Below are 12012 nucleotides of genomic sequence, written 5' to 3'. Positions count from 1 at the left end.
TACACACACACACACATATTCTTCTATGTATAATATATATATATATATATATATGTATATATATAATATAATATACTCATACATGATACATCTTATATAAAGCTTTGAATGTAAACTCATCTCTGAAGAACATCATATAGAAATTCAATTTACAAACTCATCGATTACAGTAATCTAAAAACAAAATAATATTTTTAAAAATCCATGTACATATCAACTATCCCATTAAGTTTAATGCGATCAAGCTTTATTAAATGGAGAAAATCAACTAATTATTAAAACTGAGCAACACAAAATATATAAGAAAGCAAAGATAATTAATTAAAATAAAATAAAATAAAAGAATTGAAGAAAGAACATTCACGCAAACATAATTCTACCAGATTCCTCCTCAAGGAGCCACCGCTCCAATTTGGTCTCAGCAGCCAACTCAATTGGAGAAGCACTATCAGGCAATATTTAGCCTAGAAATTTAAAAGAATAAATTGTAAACACCAAATTGAGAACCCATGACAGAATCTACAAATCCTAAAAAAAACCCTAAATCCCTAAACCAGAAATTCATATAAATAAAAAACCCTAATTCATAATTTCCTAAATGTTAGCAGGATGATGGTTGCTATCAGTGTTCTCGATGGCGGTGATGTGTTGTTGGTGGTCGCAACGGCGGTGATGTCGTCGAGGAGGAGAGAAGGATGGTGTCGTCGTGGTTTTGGGACCTAGGTTCTCTGGAATGTCATCCAGGATGAGAGATAGGTGCATGGTGCCGTCGTGGTGGTCGAGACGGCGGTGAGAAGAGCAAGTACAGAGTCGCAAAGGTTGATGTCGTCAAGGAGGATATGATAGGAGTGGATGGTCTGGAGACTCTGGATTTTGAGAGAGAGCGCAACCGAAGAGTCCATCCATTATATTTAGAACGGGCCAATCCAAGGTCCCGTTATTCTAAATAATAAGACTTTGTCCACCCATAAAATACACATTCCCCGCCCCGTCCCGCTTATCCTCTAAAAAAAATGGACCCGCCCCATACCCGCTCCGAACCTTATCTACCCGCCCTAACCTGCGGTTCCTCTATGACACGCCCAACCCCGATATCCTCCAAACACCAGGGTAGGCACATGCTAGGCGACACCCGAAGGTGACGAAGCCATACTAACATGCATGAGAACTATGAAGAAAGAACGAACATAAATAAAACTCATAAATTTAACTATAATGAATATGCAATTGTGAAACATGTTCAGAGCATACAACTAATCCAGAACATTGTAAACAGAATATTATAAAACTGTGCGAACAAAGGAATGGGTCCTACGCTGAGAAGGCTCGAAGATACTAATGTGGGAATGCCTTGACACCCGGATTGTACACCTTGATTCTAAGTCCTGAGGGGGCGCAAAACAAAACATGAGTGGACCAAGCTTATATATATATAATACTAAAACAATTAATCTTCAACGTACTAACCCCCAGTTTTAGAAAACTCATATATCATAATAAGTAATAGGTTTTCAGAAAACCCTAGCATGCCATAACACCTTCATAAAACATATATCGTATATAGTGTGCTTAGTAGTAGTATCACAGTCGCCTGTAAGCACTACATCTCTCGATTGAAGCCATATATAAATATCTTCCTCCCGTAGGCACTACATCTCCCGACCGAAGTCACACATAAATATCTTCTGCCAATAGGCACTACATCTCCCGGCCGAAGTCATATATAAATATCATTCGCCAATAGGCAAATAGTATAAATAACCACTAAGTAAGCAAAAAAATCATGAACATAATATTTCCAAAATATATCTCATCGAAGCTCAATAGCTCAAACATCATATCATAAATCATATTCATAAATTCAATAAAGCATGATAATTCATAAAAGCGTAAATCCGGTTTACTTATAAACATAGTCATAAAACCATGATTTTCTTGTATGCATTTCTAGTAATTAAATCATGCATTTTGGAAGGGGTCCATTCACAAATACTCTGTCACCGAAGAGTCGTTCAAACTAGGTAGGACAGAAACGCCACTAACAAAAGCACCTAAGCACGTAAAGGGACCAATTAATAAAACTCTACCAAAACAATTGAATTTGGAAAAACGAAGCGTGGATTTGGAATCAGGACATCAAAATTAGTCTAAGAGGAGTCCCGGGCGAAACCTGAAAAGTCAACGTTGACTGGAAGGTCAACGGCTAACTCAGCCATAGGAATGGCAATGGTTCGGTTTGGGGACGGAAATGCTATATCCATCCCCATAACCATGAAAATTAACCATACCCATAACCGCAAAATAATCATCGGGGATTATCCATAATCATATCCATCAGGTAATGGATTTTCAATCGGTTATATCCATCTTCGTCAAAAAAAAAAAAAAATTATATTCATCCAATTGACGCACTATAAATTTTAGTAGATACTAATTTTGCCATTAAATAGCCACATCCAATTACAAAAAACATAACAATATATATTTGAAGTTGTTCATGATAAGCCAATATGATAAATTGGTCTAATAAAAAAGAAAAAGAGGACAAAAACAAATACGAAGGGAAGATAAAACATGTAAACTAAATATATGACAACAAACAAGAAGACAATTATTGATTTAATTTTGCACAATTCTATGGGCTCATAACATATGTAATAAACTGAAAAACAGACGCTAATTGATAATTTGCATGAATCAAATAACATGAAGAAAAAAATGAAAGATTACCTATTGAGCTTACAACATGCACCAAATTCTTGATAGTGAGACTCTTGAAGAGAGATGAATCTGATAAACTTGGAACATTTGATAATTGATATATAAAATGATTCAATGAATTAATTTGGTTGAGTATAACAATAAGAGTATTGAATTGATGAGGTTGTTGGTATGCCCCATGTATGATGTTTGGTGCATAATAAAGATAGCATAGAGTTTAATGCATGCATAATGAATTGGTACTATAGGGATAGGAATAATTGAATACGTTATGGGCATGATTCCAATACTTCAAAAGGCATAATTGAATAAAATATAATATATATATATATATATATAATATTCAGATTGGATTCGGGTACAGATATGGATTGGGTACCCCTATAACCATATCCAAAACCATAACCGAATAAAGTTAACAGTTTTTCCCCATATCCAAACCATACCCAAATTTTCATATCCAAATCCAATCCGTTCGGACGATTATCCACGATTAACGGGTTTAACAGTTAGAATTGTCATCCCTACTCAGCCAAGCCGAGCCGAGCCACCGGAGATCACCGAAAATTGAGGTTTTTGGCCAGAAGTTTGGGTAATTTTCAAAACTTCGTAACTTCTTTGTTTCTTAACCAAATTCAATCTATAATATATCAAAACGAAGTTAGGAAAATATAGAACAAGATTATACCTATTTGGAAGCCCAATGGTTACTGGAGATGGTCGGAAAAATGGCTTGAAAGGTGACTGGTGCACGGAAAAACTGGAGAACTCGCCGGAAACTGGGTAAACCTTAAACGTTCATAACTTCTTCAATACTTAACTGTTGGAGCAGTTATGTTTTTATTTAAATATTCATATATATATATATATATATATTTATGCTTTGTTTTATTAGAAATATTAAGTATATAATTGCTAATTGCTATTAACGTTATCAATTAATAAGGAGTAATTGGCACCACATAAATATGTTTTGAGATTCCTTCACTGTATAGAGAAGAAGAACAAATCTTTATCCATAATCATTTCGTGTTGATTCTTTTTCTATTTTGATCTCTTCCGTTTTGTTTTGTTTTTCCTTTTGATTTCTTACGGTTTTCAAGTCCCAAATAACTCAACCCTTAACGTCTCTTTCTTTGTAATATATATATATATATATATATATATATATATATTTATTTATAGATATTAGTCTCGAGAGTCGAAAAAAAAAAACAAACTACAAGTTTTACATATATTGAGTTAATAGCAACATATTAAAAGGGTGTGAGTTCGAAGGTTCTTCTATTGTGCAAGGAAGAACCTTATCAGAAGAAGAAGGTTCTGAGCTGTTTTATCCTAGGGATGACGTGGTATTTGTGAATTGCTTGCACATATTGGGTAGAGCAGCGAAACGTCTTAAAAAGAGCGACTTAGTCAGCGACTCATCCCAAAAATCATTCATCACTCAAGGCTTTTACATTTTTTCGGGTAACTTCGTTCCTTTCTATTTTAGTTTACAATAATTTTAAGACGTATTCAGTCTGCCATGGATTCTGAAAACAATACCACACCCGACCTTAACAAGCCTTCCAAGTTTAAAGGTCTCCACTTTAAGTGTTGGAGACAGAAGATGTTATTATTTCTCACCACAAAAAAAATTGGCTTCCTTTTGCACCACTGTCAAACCAACTTTCCCTGACGAGCCCACTATTACACAAACCAAACCTTCACAAACTTGGATTGGAAATGATTTTCTTGCCAAGAATTATATTCTTAATGGATTGTTTGATGATCTTTATGACTACTACTCTGATTATGGCACTGCTAAAGATTTATGGGAGGCACTTCAGAAAAAATATGAGACTGAGGAAGTTAGGGCTAAGAAATTTGATGTTAGTCGTTATTTGAAATATCAGATGGTTGATGATAAATCTGTTGAAGCACAATCTCATGAATTACAGAAAATTGCTCATGATATTATTTCTAAAGGCATGGTTTTAGATTATCAATTTTAGGTTGCCATCATCATTGATAAGTTGCCACCAACTTGAAAAAATTTCAAGAACTCACTCCGCCACATGACAAAAGAGTTTGCTCTGGAAAGCTTTATCACTCGACTTCGTATTGAGGAAGAGGCCATGACACAAGAATTGAAGATAGAAATTCTGGTCGTGTCAAATAACAAGAAGACTACCAACTTCAACCAGAACCAGACTCTAGCTGTGCTGAAGCAAAATGGGAAGAACTTGAAGATTCATAATAAGAATCACAACAAGCGCCTCGACAACAACAACAACAAGAAGGTTCAGAATCAAAATCCCATTCATCCTCAAAATAGGTACCAGCCCCCCTCAAGTGCTGCTTTTGATTTGAGACAGTTTGAATGTTATAACTGTCATAAGCTGGCCCATCTTGCCCAGAATTTGCAGAAATAAGAAAAGCCATGCTCTACAGGAAAATCTTGTTGAAGAGCAATTGATTGCAATGATATCAGAAATCAACCTAGTTGATGGATCCGAGGTGTGGTGGGTGAACACTGGCGTTTCTCACCACGCTTGCTATAATCGTTCTCTTTTCAAGACCTATTATGTGGCTGAGGGAAGGAAGGTGTTGTTGGGTGATTTGCACTCAACTGATGTTGCTGGTACTTGAGAGGTGGAGTTGAAGTTCACCCTTGGAAAAACCATGATACTGAAAGATGTGATGCATGCTCTAGCGATAAGGAAGAATTTGGTCTCGGGCTTTCTTCTCAACAAGGTTAGATTCACTCAAACCATTGGAGCAGATACATATACTATTACTAAAAATGGGATATTTGTGGGAAAGGGATATGCTACTGATAGAATGTTTAAATTGAATGTTGATGCTAATAAAAAGTCTACTTTTACTTACATGTTGTCTTCTTTTAATACTTGGCATGCTAGACTTTGTCATGTTAACAAACGCTTGGTTAAGAACATGAGTAACTTAGGCTTTTTACCCAACTTATCATTGAATGATTTTGAAAAATGTGAATATCATAGTCAAACTAAAATCGCTAGAACTTCGCATAAATATGTCAATAGAGAATCTGAACCACTTGACTTAATTCATTCCGATATATGCGAATTTGATAGAATGTTAACTAGAAATGGAAAACGTTATTTTATTACCTTTATTGATGATTGTTCAAATTACTGCTTTGTCTATCTTATGAAAAATAAAAGTGAAGCTATTAACATGTTCAAAACTTTCTTGACTGAAGTTGAAAATCAATTTAATCGTAAGATTAAAAGATTTCGTAGTGATAGAGGACAAGAATATGAATCCACTAAATGTGTTAATTTGTTTAAGTCTCATGGAATTATTCATGAAACTATTGCTCCTTATTCTCTTGAAATGAATGGTAAAGCGGAAAGAAAAAATCGAACACTTTGTGAATTGACTGTTGCTACTTTACTTAGTTCTGGAGCTGCTTCTTATTGGTGGGTGAAATTGTGTTAACTGTATGTTATGTGTTAAATAGAATTTCTAACTCAAAAACGAATATTTCTCCTTATGAAATTTGAAAAAATAAGACATCAAATGTGTTGTATTTCAAAACTTGGGGTTGTTTAGCTTATCTTCGTAAACCTGATCCAAAAAGATCGAAATTGGCTAGTAGAGCATATGAATGTGTTTTTATTGGTTATGCATGTAATAGCAAAGCATATAGAATTTATGATTTGAAAAACCATGTCATAATTGGGTCACTTGATGTTGATTTTTATGACAATAAATTTCCTTTTAATCTTTGAAATAGTGAGGGTTCTAAGTCTTCTATAATTTATAAACCTACTATTGTAGAACATAGTGAATCTACATTAGAACCTAGGAAAAATAAAAGAGCTCGAATAGCTAAAGATTTTAGGCCTGATTTTCATGTATATAACTTACAAGAAGATCCTAATATAATTCAAGAAGCTTTAACTTCTTTAGATGCAGATTTGTGGCAAGAAGCTATAAATGATGAAATGGACTCCCTGGAGTCAAATCAAACTTGGCTTGGTGGATCTTCCACTTGGTTGCAAAACAATAGGTTGCAAATGGATTCTTAAAAGAAAATTAAGACCTGATGGTTCTGTTGAAAAATTTAAAGCCCAGCTTGTTGCAAAAGGCTATAGGCAAAGAGAAAATATTGATTTCTTTGATACTTATTCACTTGTGACTAGAATAACATCTATTCGTGTATTGTTTGCTTTAGCTTCTATTCATGATCTCGTTGTGCGCCAAATGGATATTCAAACATCTTTCTTAAATGGTGAATTAGAGGAAGAAATATATACGGATCAACCAAAGGGTTTTATTATTCCAAGACAAGAAAATAAAGTTTGCAAGTTAGATAAGTCTCTTTATGGATTGAAACAGGCTCCTAAACAATGACATGCAAAATTTGATAGTTTGGTTACTTTGAATGGTTTTAAAATAAACGAAAGTGACAAATGCATCTATTATAAGTATGAAAATAATATGTGCACTATACTATGCCTATATGAGGATGATTTGCTTATTTTTGGCTTGAACATTCATGTTGTGAATAATGTCAAAACTTTGTTATGTGCTAATTTTGATATGAAAGACTTGGGTGAAGCTAGTGTAATACTTGGTTTGAAAATAACTAGGTTCGAAAATGGGTTTTCTTTAGATCAATCCCATTACATCGAAAAAGTTTTAAGAAAGTATAATTATTTTGATTGTAAACCAGCATGTACTACTTATGATCCTAGTGTAAAACTGTTTAAGAACACTGATGACAGTGTTAAACAATTTGAGTATGCAAGTATTATTGGTAGCCTTCGTTATGCTACTGATTGCACTAGACCTAATATATCTTATGTTATAGGAGTTTTATGCAGATTTACTAGCAGACCTATTTTGGAGCATTGTCATGCTATAGAGAAGCTTATGAGATACCTTAAAAGGACGATGAATTTCACAGTTTACAACTCAATGAAATTGAGTGATTTAAAAACGAAAATCACACTTCTCAACAAGACGAAGAGAATGGTACCTTTTTCGACAACTAACTCGCCGTGGTTTGACCTGAAAGATCACGGCCCAACTTGAGTTTTAATCCCAACAATCCGGAAGGAAGTTCGAGTTAAGGTTAGGTGTTCCGGGCTCATGAGGACGAGATGAAGCTCGTGGTGCTCTAGGTTTGGGCGATGGTGGGAGTGTTGTCGTTGTGTTTGTGTATGTTAAGCTCAAAGAGAGAGAGTAGAGGTGAGAGGGAGAGAAAAAATGAGATAGAGAAAGATGAGATCCACGGGAAGAAGGAGGGAAAAGTGAAAAAGAGAAAAAAAGAAGGTGGGTAGGAGACCAAAACAAAGGGGTGGGCCCCATTGGCACACCAAACAAGATCAAAAAGCAAACATTTAAAATAAGTATCCAAATTAAAGTGAAATTACAAAATTTCCCTCAACGTTTCTTAAAATCCGGAACGGGTCATTACACTCTATCTGCACCCCTAATATGCATCCCAAGTTAAGGGAAAAATTTAGCCATGCATGGCTAGAGATGAAAAATATTTTAGCCTTATAGTATACTTTAAAAATAGTTTAGCCCGATAGTGTACTTTAAAATATTAATTTTTTAATGACTAAAACAAAGTCAAAGGCTCTATGACTAGAGATGACCTAATTTGGTAAGGTTTTGAGAGGAATCAGTTTTGAGAAAAATCAAATAAGAGAGAAATCAGCTTGGGACAAAGTTAGAACAATGTTTTGTAAACTAGTTTTGAAATTGGGGAGATAGTGCTTCATGGCAGTGCCAAAAATCAATCATATTTATGCATTCTAGTGCAAGTTTGATCTCCTCCAGTTTTTATTATCTCTAACAACTAATTATTTAACTCATAATGTTATCACTCTACTAAAAGAAATTGAAATCAACTTTTGGACAAAATTGATTGTAATTGTTTGTAAAACTTTTTATTATAAGTGATTTTGATAGTTTTAATAATTGTTTGACAATTAAGGGAAAGTTATTGGGAAATTTGGAAAAATCCAAACTTTAGACTTTATATAGAATTATAGTCACTCTTTTAAGTTTATGATAATTATAATCAAAAGTTGATATGAAATGACTGATATACGCTTAAAATGAGTTTTCCATAACAACCAAAAAACAAAATCCTACAAAAACACTCAAACGTTGATAGTTTTCATTCTTAGGATTGAAAATACGTGTAAGAACGCAAAATCTAACTGTCTATATATGTGTGTTTTAGATTCCCAGAGTTTCTCTGCAACCAAACAGAGTATAACAAGCACCCAAAAGTCATATTAGTTGATATCTCTTCTCTCAATTTGTGTTACGTAGATTTTTTGTCTGATAGTTTTCTTGCTCTTACTTGTTTGTTCACATGTAAGTCCCTAATGCAGTGCGTCGAGGGATGATAAGCCTTTCTCAAGCTTCTGCAAATGCAACAATTCTACTTTTTTGGTGCAAATGAGAAGAGAAAAAAAAAAAGCACACATGCATAAAGATATGTATGCAATAGAGAGAGAGAGAGAGAGAGAGAGAGAGAGAGAGAGAGAGAGTTACAAAGACAATGGTGGGCTGTGCGCTAGCTTCGGTGGAGATGACGGTGGCTGCGGAGTTGATTGTATCAACGCTGCTGTCCGTGATTGCTTTGTGTGATCCGATAAAGCTCGTTGCTTTGCTTTTGGAGCTAAATTCCTCTTCTTTTTTTCTCAAATAATCAACTCTATCGAAGATTTGACTAAATGGGTTTCGAATTCCTTGCTATGTGGTCGGAGAATGACAGTTTTCTGGCTAGATTCGACCAACATGGCAGATTCGATCTGAATGAACATTTCTCGAACCTAAATTTAAAAAAAATTCTTTTTGGTTTTATGGGAAAACACATTTTAAGGGTACGTTAGTGATTTCATGTAAAATTTCAGTTATAATTATCATAACTTAAAATGGTGGCTATAATTCAATATAAGGTCCAAAATTTGGTTAATTTTGCAAATTTCCCAAAGTTATCCCTTAAGCACTATTAGACCATCTCCAATGGTGGCTTATAACCTAAATTTTCCTTCCCCCCCCCCCCCCCCAAAATCCACTTCAACCCAAAACCTAAACCAAACTTAAAACCTAAAACTTAAAATGAACCCAAATACCAGTCACAAATTTAGCCCACAAATTGAAGTGGGATCCACACCCCAAAACCCCAAAACCCCAAAACCCAAAACCCAATCTGCCACACACGGATGAACAGTGCAGCTGAAGCCCACCCACGTGGGCTGTCCCATATGCTGTCAGTTTCACTGTAGCCCAACGGCTACTTTTCTTCATCCAACGGCTCCATTTAAATGGGCCGTTGGTTAATCCAACGGTCTAGGTTCAAATTATTTTTTTAAGTTTTATATTTATATATTTATTGAATCCAACGGCTTAGATCGAATATAATCAAATCTAACGGTAAAAAAAAAAAATCTAACGGTCCAAATTTAAATCCAACGGCTAAAATAATTTAAAAAAAATATTTAACTTAAAATTCAACCAAAAACTCTATAAATACCTATGTATTTGTTCAAACATCCACACAAAACTCACTTTTCTCCTACAATTCTTCCAATTTTTCTTTCTACCATTTCTTCTCATTTCCAAAATTTTTGAGATGGCAAAAGAGCATGTTAGAGGTCGTAATTGGACCTTTGACGAAGATATTGCTTTATGTTTGGCATGGATTTCTGTTAGCGAAGATGGTGTCATCGGCACCAATCAAAATAGAAAGGTTTTGTGGGGTAAAATCGTTGATAAGTTCCATGAAAACTCCAACGCCGGTCGAAGGGAAGTTGGTGGTATTTATGATCGGTGGAAGATTATCAACAAAGTGTGCACTTTGTGGAAGGGAAGCTTGGAGAGAGCCATGGTTGACATGCCTAGTGGAAGGGATGCCTCAGAAATTGTGAGTTTCTTTGTTGATATTTTAGTTGTCATGTACATAATAGTATTTTGCAACTAATTGTTTTTATGTATTTGTTGCATAGGGTGACAAAGCAATGACAATTTACAAGACAAGAACTACACCAAAAAATCAAGCTTTTAAGTTGCATCATGCTTGGAACATCCTCAAGGATTGTCCGAGGTGGGGAACCAATGCGAATCAACAATGTGGAAGATTATTTCATAATGAAACCCCACCCCCAAATGATGTCAATGAAGGTGTGAATTTTGCCGACAATGAAGGTGTCAACCAAATGAGCCCAACTTCTTCTTTTCCAAGGCCCCCAAGTAGAGATAAGCAAAAAGAAGCAAAGAGAAAAGGGAAGTCCCAAGATCCGATACGTGCACAATTTGCTAGCGAAATGGCAAGAATGAACGAAAACCAGTGCCGTCAACAAGAAGAATCGGCCCAAATGTTTTTGGCCATGAAGGAAGAAGGGGATAGGGAGAAAGAAAGGTACGAAACTAATTTGATAATGGAGGACCTCGACAAATACACTTCAGAGAGGAAGAAATACTTACATGGTAAACAAAAGGAAATTTTACGATGGAATGCCACAAGGAGTATATTTCAAGATGATGATTCATCTCAAGACTAGCACCCAAGTCCATCACCAAGTCAAGATGATGGATATCATTATTAAATTTATGTAGTCTATGAGTTTTCGATTGTATTAAGTTTATGTGGTTTATTAATTGTCTTTTTTTTTTCTTTTTTTTAAGTTTATGTGGTTTATCATGATTTTCATGTATTGATTTAGTGATTTTTCAAAATTTATCGAAATTTAAATATTTTTAGGTTAAAATGTTCATAAAATTAATTAAAGATAGTCTACATAATTTTTTTTTAAAGTTAATTTAAAAAAAATAGCCTTAATTCATTCTTTGATAATCTGGGGCTAAAATTTTAGGTCAGAATGGTTGGAGTAGAAAAACTATTTCTGGGCTAAAACCTAAATTTTATGGGCTAAATATTTTTAGGTTTTAGGTCATCATTGGAGATGGTCTTAGGGGCAGGCGACTCATCATGGGCATCAAAAAAATATTTCAAACTTCTTGCTCCAAGCAGCATAGTTGGTTCCACCAAATAAAAAAGAAAAAAAAAAAGAGGCTTATAAGGGGAGGCTTGTAAAAAAAAAGCAAGGATGGGTCTAGTCCTTTCATCCCTTTGCCCATGCAAAAAATGATGCAGGACGGGCAGGGGTGTATCGAAAGAATGGGATATAGTTGAATTGAGATTCACTTAGCCTAGGAGAACTTGCTCGACATTCGCTAATCATGAATTCACTCAGAATCAACACAACCAAACCTAATACTTGTTTTAAAGCAGAA

This window comes from Pyrus communis, chromosome 15 (genome assembly GCF_963583255.1).
Source record: "Pyrus communis chromosome 15, drPyrComm1.1, whole genome shotgun sequence".
NCBI classification, from domain to species: domain Eukaryota; kingdom Viridiplantae; phylum Streptophyta; class Magnoliopsida; order Rosales; family Rosaceae; genus Pyrus; species Pyrus communis.
This window is presented reverse-complemented; position numbering follows the sequence as displayed.